Below are 12404 nucleotides of genomic sequence, written 5' to 3'. Positions count from 1 at the left end.
CCTTTAAACTCTGGGAGATACTTTCATCTTGAATGTCCATTGTTTCTTAACTGCTCTGCTCAGTGCCTGTCTTGGACCCCTTGGCTTATAGCTGTGGGTGGCTTGAAGTCAAAGTTGTAAACCAGGTCACTTGTACTCGGAATGCAGCCAGTGGCTTTCTGCCACTGGTAAGTGAGAACAGTAGGCACCTCCCCACAAAGCTAGCAAAAGGCCTGACCTTTAATTGATTACCGGAAGGAAGCCTGACTCCTCAAAAGAGAAGTCAGGCCAGTTTTGACATAAAACACTGCCCTTGCCAGCAAAGCCTTGGGCAGAGACAGGGATACTCAGCTCAAGAGACTGCAGTGCAGGCAAGAGGTGAAGCATTGATTTGAAGGTAGGAAATGATAACACATGGCCAATCATGGGGATTGAAAGGGTGGGTGGAGGGGAGCATAGAGGGGAAAGCTTAACATATGATCAGCATTTACTAGAGAAAATACATTATCTTCCTTTAAACGTAAAGCCAGGAACAGTAGAGGATCCAAGAAGTTTCTAAGGTTTTAACTACTATAAAAATATATAAGTGGAAAGCAGGCTATACTAAACACACACACACACACACACACACACACACACACACACACACATCAGTTCTCAGATAACTGGAGGAGTAGGTGTGGCTTGTCTTGCCCCCAAGTACCCAGAGGTACTTATAGAGCACCTGCCTAATGAGCAGGGAGCAGATCTGAGGATAGTGTTACAACGTTCTTAAACAACTGGGAAGCCCAGACCCAGCAGTACCGCCCCTGTGAACCTCAGCATCTGCCTCTTAAGAAGTGTAGTATGGCAGAACAAATGCAGTGAAGTTTCTAAGCCGGGCCAGTTGGTTAAGGCCTTGAGTCCATGAGTCATACACTCAGCAGCTGGGAGATCTCTGCTAGATGTTTCACTTTTCTCGGTCTTATTTCCCCTTTTGTGGTAGGATTATAAAACCTGATTTACAGGAATGGGTGTGACTGATTAAGAAAGCGCGTACACATTCAACACAGTTGCCTAGTAAAAGATAGTTATTATTCAAGGTAGGGTTTCTTGAACTTTTTCGACTTGGCAACGGCTTGTCCTCCAGATTTTTATATGACCCCCCCACACCCCAGTATGTCAGCCTATGAAATAGGTTTGCAAATAAAACATTCACTGAGAATAAACAGCAAGGACTTTTATTTTAAAACAGTTGTTTGCTGTTTTACCATTGGGGGAGGATGGAACAGATTTGCCTACTAATGAGTTGGATGAGCTTGTTTATATTTACAGAAACAACTTAATCTTGGCTGAGTATTTGGTACTATGATACACAGAGCATGTGAATATTTGGTACTACCATACACAGAGTCTCAGTCCCGGTTCTGGCCTCCATCTTTGGAGGCCCTACCCCTGAGCCCGCCAAACCTTGGCCCCTCCCGCCTCTCCCATGGTGTCCTTGTCCTTTAATTAGGCTTGTTGTCAATTGGCTTGATTGGGATTTTTGCATCAGTAGAGAGCTCGCATTAGGAAAAAATTTCTAACACAGCATGTGACTATTTGGTATTACCATACACAGAGCATGTGAATATTTGATACTATCGTACACAGAGTGTGTCTTACTTTTCCAGAGCTGATAATTATTTCACTTTTTTTCATAACTATCAAGGCTAAGGACTCTGTTTCGTGCAAATATGCCAAAGAAAATGGAGGAATTATTGAAATGGAGCCATTTTAGAATCTTTTGGAAATTCCACCTTACTCTGTGTTAATGAAACTCAAGTTGGAACTCATATAATTGAGGGGAGTTGGCACTGGGTAAACATCTGTGGATGTGTTTAAGCCAGAAGTGAGCTTCAAGTTTCTTCTCCTCTGATTTTCTACCCCTCAGACCTGCCCTCCATACCCCCTTGTTGAGACAGTGTTTCTCAAGAGCATAGAGCTTGCTCTCTTGGCAAAATGCCATCAAGCCTCTTGGTTCGTCTATCTCTCATCCCTGCACTCCCAGCATGACATATATGCCCTGGCGATAGAGACCTGGTTTTAAATGGGTGCTGGCGATCCAAATTCAGTCTTCATGTCTGAGCACTTTTCCCGCTAACCCTTTCCCCCAACCCTCAAACCTTTAAAATCCAACATTCTAATACAATGTAATCTGAAGTTGTCATCATTTCTTAAGGAATGATGATAGGAAAATATTGAAGCACTTTCATGCCGTAATTTTATCATCATGTTTCTAGAAGGACTGAAAACGTTGTATAGAGTGAGCACAGCCATTCATAGCGTATGGCAGTCTTGAATCTGAGCCCTGGTGTTTGTTTCAGGGATTACTTGCATGGACTCAGGTGTGACATCAAAGTGTACCAGGTGAAACAAAGTTGCAGGAAAGCTGTACAATGCACAGGGGAACTTGGTGCTAGAAACATCTTAGATTTACTACATACCTGATTTTGAATTGTTGGTCACTATACATTCAGAAACCTTTTACTATTGTCAATTTTTCAAGATGCCATCCCCCATTCAGTTGTGTGACCTTATATGAGACCTTAGTATGTCGCCGCATCAGGTGTAAACTGAGGAAGACTGAGCGACTGTGATTTTTGCTATCCCTTAGTTTCCTCACTCCCCAAATCACCACTAATGTTTTCAGGTTTTGAACATATTTTTATTCACTACAATTACAGATCATATGTGCATTTCTTCATCACTTTGATAGAACTCTTTTGCACTTTTTTACTATTTGTTTCCAAAAGACAGAGATAGCAGGATCACTGAGCCATATGAAATCAATATGCCAGGAGAGAAGTTAAATTCCCTCTTGGGGTTTTGCAGAATATTGCTGCTGTGCTCTCATCTTCACACACGATGCAAGACAAAGTGTCCTCTGTCTCTCTCAGGACATGACTTTACAATCCAATTATTTTTACTGTCGGAAATCATTCTCTTCATTCCTCTTCAAAATTTACCTCTTTAATTTCAGCTTGTGCTATGCTAAATAATTCTCTCCTCTCACTCACTGATTTGCTATGTGCATATACTAAATCTCTCTCCTTCTCCTTGTCTGTCTCTCCCTCTCTCCTTCTCTCTCTCTCTGCATTCCCTTAATCAATAGATTTTTTTTTAATCAACACATGTCTGTGCCTTTTTCTTCAGCGTTGATAAGCTCCTCCATCTCTACATGAACTAATTGGCATCTGTCTAATACGCCCTTAACCAAAACATTGGAATTTTGCTCTTGGTGACTAGCAAACATTTAAAAGTCAAGATAACATAACATGATTTAAAGGAGCAGAAAATCTTCCAAGGTTCATCCAATTATCACAGATTTTCGATATGAATTCCCTGTGTAACTGGGAGTTCCAAAGCACTAGACTTGGCCTTCTACCCCAATAAGACAATAGAGAGAGATTAATTAATGGTGGGAAGAAGAGAATAAAGATGTTATCAATCAATGCACACATTGGAAGAGGAGCATGTAAGTGCTTTAGTGATCCCCAAGGTCATTTTTCAGGTGCTGAAAGAGGTTTTTGAATTGCAAGAATTCAGTTAGCCATACAGAGATATACAGAACTAAAGAGTTTAGCAGTTCAGGATAAGGTGTGGTCTACAGATTATTGTCTTGTTCTGCTTCTGCAAGGTGTTTTGATAAGAAATTGTCATTGCTTGAGGGCCTCAATGTGGTTCTTATAAGACGGTCACTTCAATTTATGGTCCTAACCTCACCAATTGCACTTGACTAAAAGATGGTCTCTCTTTTCTCTTCATGGGTTCTTTTTTTTTCCTTCCTTCAACTTCTTTTTTTTTAAATTTTTCAAAACATGTTTGTGTGTGTGTGTGTGTGTGTGTGTGTGTGTGTGTGTGTAGCCCTGGCTGTCCTGGAACTTTGTAAGCCTGGTTGGCTTTGAACTCACAGAACTCTGCCTGCTTCTGCTTCTCAAGTTTTGGATTAAAGGTGTGTTTCTTTAAAATCTAAGGTGACTTCATGTTTGAGACAATGGCTGGTATCCATGTGCCTTTAGCTTTGAGAAGGAATGAATAAGCTATGTATCCCTGGATTCTAGGTAGACGCTGTCTGAGTGATTGTCATCCATGATGTACAGAGAGATAAATGGATGACCAAAAGACAGCACAAAATAAAGAACAGATGTCAGTCTTTTTCCTGCTTTTAGTAAATTTCAAGTGAGGAGACAGTGTTTTTGAGTCAAAGCAATTTCTAAATACCTGTTGTAGCTATAGTTCAGCTGTCACAGGGAACAGCTAACTATTTGCTTTCTACATTATATAAGAGACCCCCAAGGACCTGCAAGATCTGGAAAAAAATAATAAGCAAAAATTCATGTTTTCTCAGTCTTCTGATAAAAGCACAATGGTCTGAAAAAATGGGAAAAGAATATATACCAGAGTTTAAAATAAACAGTGCTTTTGTTGTTCTGGTTTTCTGGTTGATTTTTCACTTATCAAAATATATATCCCAAAATACTTTATTATTGTCATTATAGTTTATTCAGTTATATTTTTTCTAATTTTATTAATAACTTAAATGGGAATTTAAATAAAGAGAATATATTATTTATGTGGCTAAACATGGAAGAATACGGACCTTTCACATATGATAGAGCTGATGATTCATCTTAGTTGGGAAGCTGATGAGTATAGATGGGAAGTGGTGTAGGAGGTCCTTTTGCATTTGTGTTGTTTGATTGGTTGAATAAAGAAACTACCTTGGCCTTTTGATAGGAAAGAGTTTAGGTAGGCGTGGAAAAGAGAACTGGATCCTGGGAAGAAGGACATACAGGCAGACACCATGGTTCTCCTGTCCGAGATAGACATAGGTTAGAATCTTTCCCAGTAAGCCATGATCTTGTGGTGCTACACAGATTATTAGAAATGGGTTAGATTGTAGAAGGAGCTGCGGGCTGCATTCCTGCCGCCTGGCTCCTGGCTGCCTGGCTAACTTATGCCCCGAAATAACAACACACAAATTGTATTCATTTAAACACTGCTTGGCCCATTAGCTCTAGTCTCTTACTGGATAACTCTCATATCTTGCTTTAACCCATCTCTAATAATCTGTGTAACTCCACGAGGTGATGACTTACCAGGAAGATTCAACCCATCTTGGGTTGGAGCTTCATCAAGTCTGACTCAGAAAGGAGAGGCATGGTGATTGCTTCACTTTCTCCCAGCATTCTGTTCTGTCTGCTCCACCCACCTAAGGGCTGGCCTATCAAATGGGTTAAGGCAGATTCTTTATTAACCAATGAGAGTAACACATAGACAGATCATCATTTCCTCCATCATTAGATCAAGATGTGGGAGTTAGCCAAGAAGGGACTAAAGATGATGGGCCAGCAGTATTTAAAAGAATACAATTTCTGTGTGGTTATTTTGAGCGTTAAGCTAGCTGGGCAGCTGGACACGGCCCAGGCCCACTCTTCCTACTATAAGAAGGATTTCTCCTGTCTCCCCCAAAATGAATAGAAGGCTCATATTCATTGAATGTCCCCTCTAGATGGTAAAATTTGGTTTAACTGTTTCTCCTGTTCCCATTACACAAAGTCAATGCCTAAGAAAATATAGATTATTATTATAGTTTTTATTTTACTCTATACTATTATTTTTTTAGGACTGAGTAGCATCTCAGAGCAATCCTTTTTAATTCTCAGTGTTTAGTGACAGGCTACATGTCTATTCATAAACCAATAATGAATATACATAGAATTGGCTTCAAAAGAGTTAAGCTACATCGAATTTTGTGTGGTGCAAGAGGAAAAGAGTGAATTAGCTATGTGGCAATAAGGATCATTGTCCTCTACCCTCTGAAGATTAAGTCTGCTAAATTCAACAGTAGACAGGCTGACAGTAGTAGAAACACAGATTTATTGTCATGTGCATATGCAAGAGCCACACAAGTTGGAAATTCTCAGAAGAGGCAACTGGTAGAAGCTCTTGTGCAGGAAGGAAAGCAATAAGGACTTGGAGCTCCTGGAACGTGGTGGCAATATTTATTAGACTATGAATAATTGAATTGCATTATGAATAAAGGTTATTTTATGCAGATAAGAGTAGTTCAGGCAATGGCTGCACACTCCTTTAATCCCAGCACTTGGGAGACAAAGGCAGGTGGATCTTGGAGTGAGTTTGAGGTCATGCTGGGCTACAGAGTGAGTTCTAGGACAGTCTGTACTTCACAGAAAAAAACCCATCTTGAAGAAACAAACCAACTGTAAATGGAGACTGCATTTTTGTTCCAGGCTGCACAGACCCAAATCATTACACAGAAATTATATTAATTACAATACTGCTTGGCAAATGGCTCGGGCATATTTCTAGCTAGTTCTTATATCTCAAATTAACCCATTTCTATTAATTTGTTTATCACCATTTGGCTGTGGCTTACCAGCAAGGTTCCAGCAGCATCTTTCTCCTTAGACAGCTACATGGTGTCTCCCTGACTCCGCCTACTCTCTCTAATATCTCTTCCAGTCTGTGTATATTCTGCCCCACCATAGGCAAACAGGAGAAAATCCCACATCAGCAAACAAACAAATAGTTACTTAGGTCATCCCCCCAGATTCTGTTCTATTCTTGGTCATGTGTCTCTTCCATGCTTTATTTCACTGAGACACTTTCCTATGCCTATAGGACTTTCTTTACAAAATACAGTTTTGAGGGCCATTCCTATGTCTGTCTCTGTCCAATCATCTCTAAATTTACTAAAGCAATGTATTTTGAAGTAGAATATTATGTTCTCCTACACTTAAGAACATCTGTGACTATGAAAAAGGAAAAAATAATTGAGGTTTAAATACTTAAGTGACCATTCCTGAAGGTTCCATACTATAGATGAATAGGATATTTTGAATTTTATTTTTGTATCTGCTGTGAGACAATGGTTTGTACTTTGTCAATTGTATTTAATAAAATGCTGATTGGTCAGTAGCCAGGCAGGAAGTATAGGCAGGGTGACCAGGCAGGAAGTAGAGGTAGGGCAAAGCAAACAGGAGAATTTTGGGAAGAGGAAAGATGAAGTCTGCAGTTGTCACCCAGACATAGAGGAAGCAAGATGAGAATGCCTCGCTGATGAAAGGTACCAAGTAACATTGCTAACACAGACAAGAATTATTGGCTAGTTTAAGATATAAGAATTTGTTAATAAGAAGCCTGAGTTAATAGGCCAACCACTTTATAATTAATGTAAGCCTCTGTGTGTTTCTTTGGGACTGAATGGCTGTGGGATCAAAGGGGACAGAAACCTCTGACAACATATATTCTGCCCTATACAAAACCTAGTGATATTTTACTCATTCTAGGCAAATATACATAGACAGCAAAGGCCCTAATTAATTAAGAATATATTTTATTCAAAGATTAATTGATTCATTCTTATTGATTTGTGTTTTCATCTTAGTTTTTATATGCTTTTGATCATTCATTTGTTTTGAGATAGGATTTTACAAATCCCAGGCCTAATGCTCAATGTGCAGCTGAGGCTGATTTTGAACTGATCTTCTGTCTCCACAGTCACAAATACCAGGATTACAGGTGATATGACATTCATATCAGGGATCTATATATCTATATTATTTATTTACTTATTTATGCACATGTGAGTGTATGCTATATAAGTGCCTGCAGGAGGCCAGAAAAGGGCATCAGATTCTCTAAAACTGGATTGATAAACTGCTGTGAGATTCCAAATGGATGCTGGGAACAGGTCACCTGTTAAGTCTAATAGCATTTAGTGCTATTAACTGTTGAGTCATATTTCCAGACCCATGTAAAAATTAATTACAAATTATAAAATAGCTTTGTTACTCTGTTGTCCACTAAACAACCAAAATCGAAAATATACTCCTTGTAAAGTTCTCACCATCTCCAATACAAACACAGTTGTGAGGGGTTCTATGGTGGTTCACAGCACCTGTAATACAGGCTTGTAATAACACATATGGAAGAGAATTCCCCTGGGAGGTGATATGAAAAGAAGAGGGGAGAAGACCCAGAAATACACAGGAGACCAGAGTTCTGTGTCTCAGCATCAAGTGGATAGCAATACCCCTGTGATTTGCTTTATGAAGTAAAACACTTTGTGATGGTTTGTTTAGGTGTCTGACTGTACACCTGAAGAGGGATTTCAGTAGAGAATTTTCCCTCCACTGGGGTTCTGTGGAGGAAGTGATCTTGTGTTTTGCTTCTAATTGACATGCCAGCCACTATTATGTCACCACAGCCCAATTGTAGGCCCATATTTCTGTATGGCACAAGAGCCATAAGCCTGGTCTGAGGTGGTCACGAACTCTGCAGACAAGCTGTCTCTGTTTAACAATAGCCAGGATGTGGTGCCCCTAGTTTCTTTTGTTATAAATGTAGATCACCTGAGAAGAGATGTTGGCTGAAGCTGATGACTTAAGAGTTAGGATGTTTGGTGCTTCCTTGCTTTGTAATTTGGAGGATGTCTTATAGAGATGCTAATTCATGGCCTATGTGACTGCTAGCATACAGGTAGATGCAGACATGACTTGTGCCCATTCACCTGGTTGCCTAGGAGACAGCCTGATGTGTTTTCCCGCTCAATTTAGGTGATGATATATAAGGTGTTTGGATAATAAAGAGAGGGGCTTGGAGAGAGATCTTGCCCTTGAAGGATGACTGTGTAATGATTATTCCTCGCCACTCCGTTCCAGTCCCAGTTAGGGAAGATAACTATCTATGTTGGACCCACACGGGCTTCAACACCCAATGTCTGCTGCATTGCTAACGTTTAATATTGACCAATATTATCAATACTGATATTTCTACATTATCATTGCCCATTGCCTTTATCACTTGTAGTTACTTTTTTTTTTACCAATGTTTGTTCCTTATTCTCATCCCATATGACAAGATACATCAAAGCCCTTAATATCTTTGAGAAATTTTTGAAGTTATTCTTGGCCATGAAAAACGAGTCTATTTTTGATATCTGGAATATGATGTGTTATTCCTATATATTTTATGGAAGAAGTAAAATGACATTTGTTAAACACCACAGGCTAGAATCTACTTGAGTCATTTTAAAAATGGTATCATATAAGAATTCTCAATTCAACTTTCATAGTATTAAACATTACTTGATGTATATCAAATATTTACTCCCTCTAAAAAATTTGTCCTGCCAGGTGTCTGTGTGTGTGTATGTGTATTCTCATTCTTGTTTTCTTCTATAATCCCCCCACATTTATATGTGGTTATGTATATATACATATGCATATTTGTATGTATGTAATTTAGTCTGTCTTATTCTTGCTTCCCTCCACAATCCATATATGTATAGGTATACGTGTATGTGTGTGTTTAGTCTTGTCATATTCCTGCCTTTAATTCCACACCACCTCACCCAGAACAACTATTGCTTAAATGATTTTAAGTTGTTTTTATTACTCAAGTCAGAATCTCTTTTCAGCAATAGTTTTCCTGATCCTCTAGGATAAAACTATGCCCTTTGTTTTTGCCCAGAAATTCTATGCTGTTTTGAGTTTGTAGGCTTTGGGGTCTCTATGTTTGAATATACCATGAGCAATCTGAGAGTATCAGTATACATTCTTTGCACATAGTGAATACCCAGTTAGTATATGCTAATTTATTTGTGTGTATTTGGGTGTATGAATATGTTCATGTGTGAGAATGTAGATATTCATGTGCCATAGCACCTGTGTGAATGTCAGAAGTCAGGAATCTAAACACAGGTTCTCAGTTGTACAGCAAGAACTTTAGAAAACAAGCCATCTCTATAGCCCCATTCTTTGGGTTTTAATTCAATAACCAGTCCATGGTGTCAGGATTGCTATAGACTTTAACTATACTTGCAAATATGAATAGCAAGAATTATCTCTACTACCTCATGCTAAAAAGAAAATGTACTCAAGAATATCCACTTTAAATAAGCACCCTGTGTGTTTTTGAGGCAGATGTTCATGAGCCACCTTTTGAGGTGTATTTCATAGGACATGAAACTACAGCTATTCAGAGACCAGTGTAAAAGTATAAATGTTAGATCCTAACACAACATCTGCACCGGGACTTGCATTTTTGGATTCTGTTTTCATATCATTCTAAATCCTATTCTTGATTTTGATTGATATTAGTTTTGTCCTTTCATAGACAGGATCTCATTCTTTAGCTCAGGCTCACTGGCCTGAAACTCAGGAAAATCCTCCTGTCTCACCCTCTGAGCTCCAGACCTATACCACCAAACCTGATGCTATTTGTCTGTGTGTGTGAGACCCTAAATAATGATGCTAAAAAAAACAAAATAAATCAACCTACCAATTTTTCTGACAGTCACAGAGATCAAATAGTTTGCTATAGCTCCTGGGCTTAAAGAGAAGAAAAAAAAAAGAAAGGAGATCCCAAACTTCTACTTCATTTGCTTCCCACAAGCTGAAGGGCAGTTTCTACTGAGTAAGACTCCGGTCAATTGCTCCAAGATGGGGCATTGTCTGCACATGAAAGAGTTTCTTGGAAATGAAAGTCAATGCAGTTTACTGAGGGTGGTGCGCAGAGCCCGGATGGTCTGACTCATGCAGGGGAAGCATTTCCAGTTATGTTAATACCCATTTGGCAGCTGTCTCTCTAATTGCCTAAGTCAGTTTGTAGACATGGAGGAAATGTTAATTCTCTGCAAATATAGCTATTCATAACTCAGTGTCAAATTTTTCCACCCTCAATAGAGATGGGTCTTCAGATGTCACTGGCACTGGGGACAGGTAGTTGTTATTTAGTGAGCCTCGGGGAGTCCTTGAACTCCCTACAGTAAAATCAAGAGGGTTAGGAAGTGGCATGAGACTGAAGCAGCATATGAATGCATCGAATGAAATTCGGGCATCCTTCATTGGCTGCCTTTCAGTTTGATGGCTCCCATGCACAGGTTGTACCAGATGGTGCTCTCATGGTCTCCATCGATGCCGGGATGTGATGAAGAAGGGGAGGAGAAGAATGGATGAGAAAAATAATGCTGATCTGCACAGCTGAAAATAATTATGATTGCATAGCTAATGACCCAGGGAATTAGACAAAGCCAAGCTCATTGGAACTCAGGCCACATGCCGGCAAGTGTCACAATTTAATGACAAAAGATGAATTGTTTTATCTCCTACGTAGTAACTCATGACATGGTGGTGATTCTTATTTCTGAATCACTGTGTTAGAATCAAGTCATAGGGAGATGTGTATAGTCTCTGTTTTTTTCATTTTGAAAGGGAAGTAAGACAGTCATCACAATGGACTATTAAAAATGTCAAGAAGTCTCAGTAAATACTGTATTGATATTCCTCTTGACCCACAGTGCAAGTGGGCAGGAACCCACAAGATGCTGAAAGTAGCCGCTAAAATATAGACTGTGCATTCCTTGGAGGGTAGGGTCAGAACTTGCCCTTCTTTTGAGGTCATTTAAAAGCATTTATTGAAATTCTGCCATGTATGTGGCACTCTTTAACAACCTGTGACAGAAAGATGAAAAAGACAGAGTTCCCACAACTGCCTGAAGAAGCTCACACTGTGTAAATATTGATTGGGGGTGGATGACTGATTGCTATTCCCTGTGGAGACCCTGCCGAGGTGTCTGAAATTCTCTTATTTCCATTACAGCTGTGAAAGCCAATATTCAAATGCTGGTAGTTCAAGTATTCGCCCCTGTGGTTCATTTGTTTAGTCATTTAGCAAATCTTTATTGACTATTGACTGTGTATCAGACATGGTGTTCGCCACTAAAATAAAAGTGGGGAGTAATATTTTATTGTAATTATAATATATGAATATATATCCTTAACAACTATTTACTTTCAATTATTTACTTCTGGGTGCTAAGGGTTGTACCTACATCATTGCACCCAAAAGACATGCCACAGTTTCCAGGAGAAACCCACAAGGCCTCAATGCTACAAAAAGAACTCTAGGAATCTAAGGAATATTGCATGTAAGAAATAGTCTTCTTCAGTGAAAATAATAAAATTTGTTTTCCACTACCAAGTGAATAGCCCTGAAAACACACATGTGAGTAGCAGTACTCAGAGTGTGTAGGTTATATTTAGGAATATATGTATATACATATTCAAATATACATGTAAAAGCAATTAATTAAAAAAGAATCCAGGAATTTGAAAATGAGAAAGTAAGGGTATATGGGAGGGTTAGGAGAGAGAAAAGGAAGGGAAAAATAATGTAATTATAGTATAATCTCAACAATCCCTCCAAACAATAAGGAAAATATTCAAAAAAGATAAATAGTACAGAGATTACTATGAGGGGCCATAGACAAAATCACATTTAGTCTAATGTGTAGAAGAAATCCATAGTAGAGTTAGTGACTATGAGAAAAGTCTATGAGAAATGAGTGAAAGAAAGAACATACTATCTGTGAGCTA

Source organism: Microtus pennsylvanicus, chromosome 8 (genome assembly GCF_037038515.1).
Source record: "Microtus pennsylvanicus isolate mMicPen1 chromosome 8, mMicPen1.hap1, whole genome shotgun sequence".
Lineage (NCBI taxonomy): Eukaryota > Metazoa > Chordata > Mammalia > Rodentia > Cricetidae > Microtus > Microtus pennsylvanicus.
Note: the sequence above shows the minus strand (reverse complement) of the source record.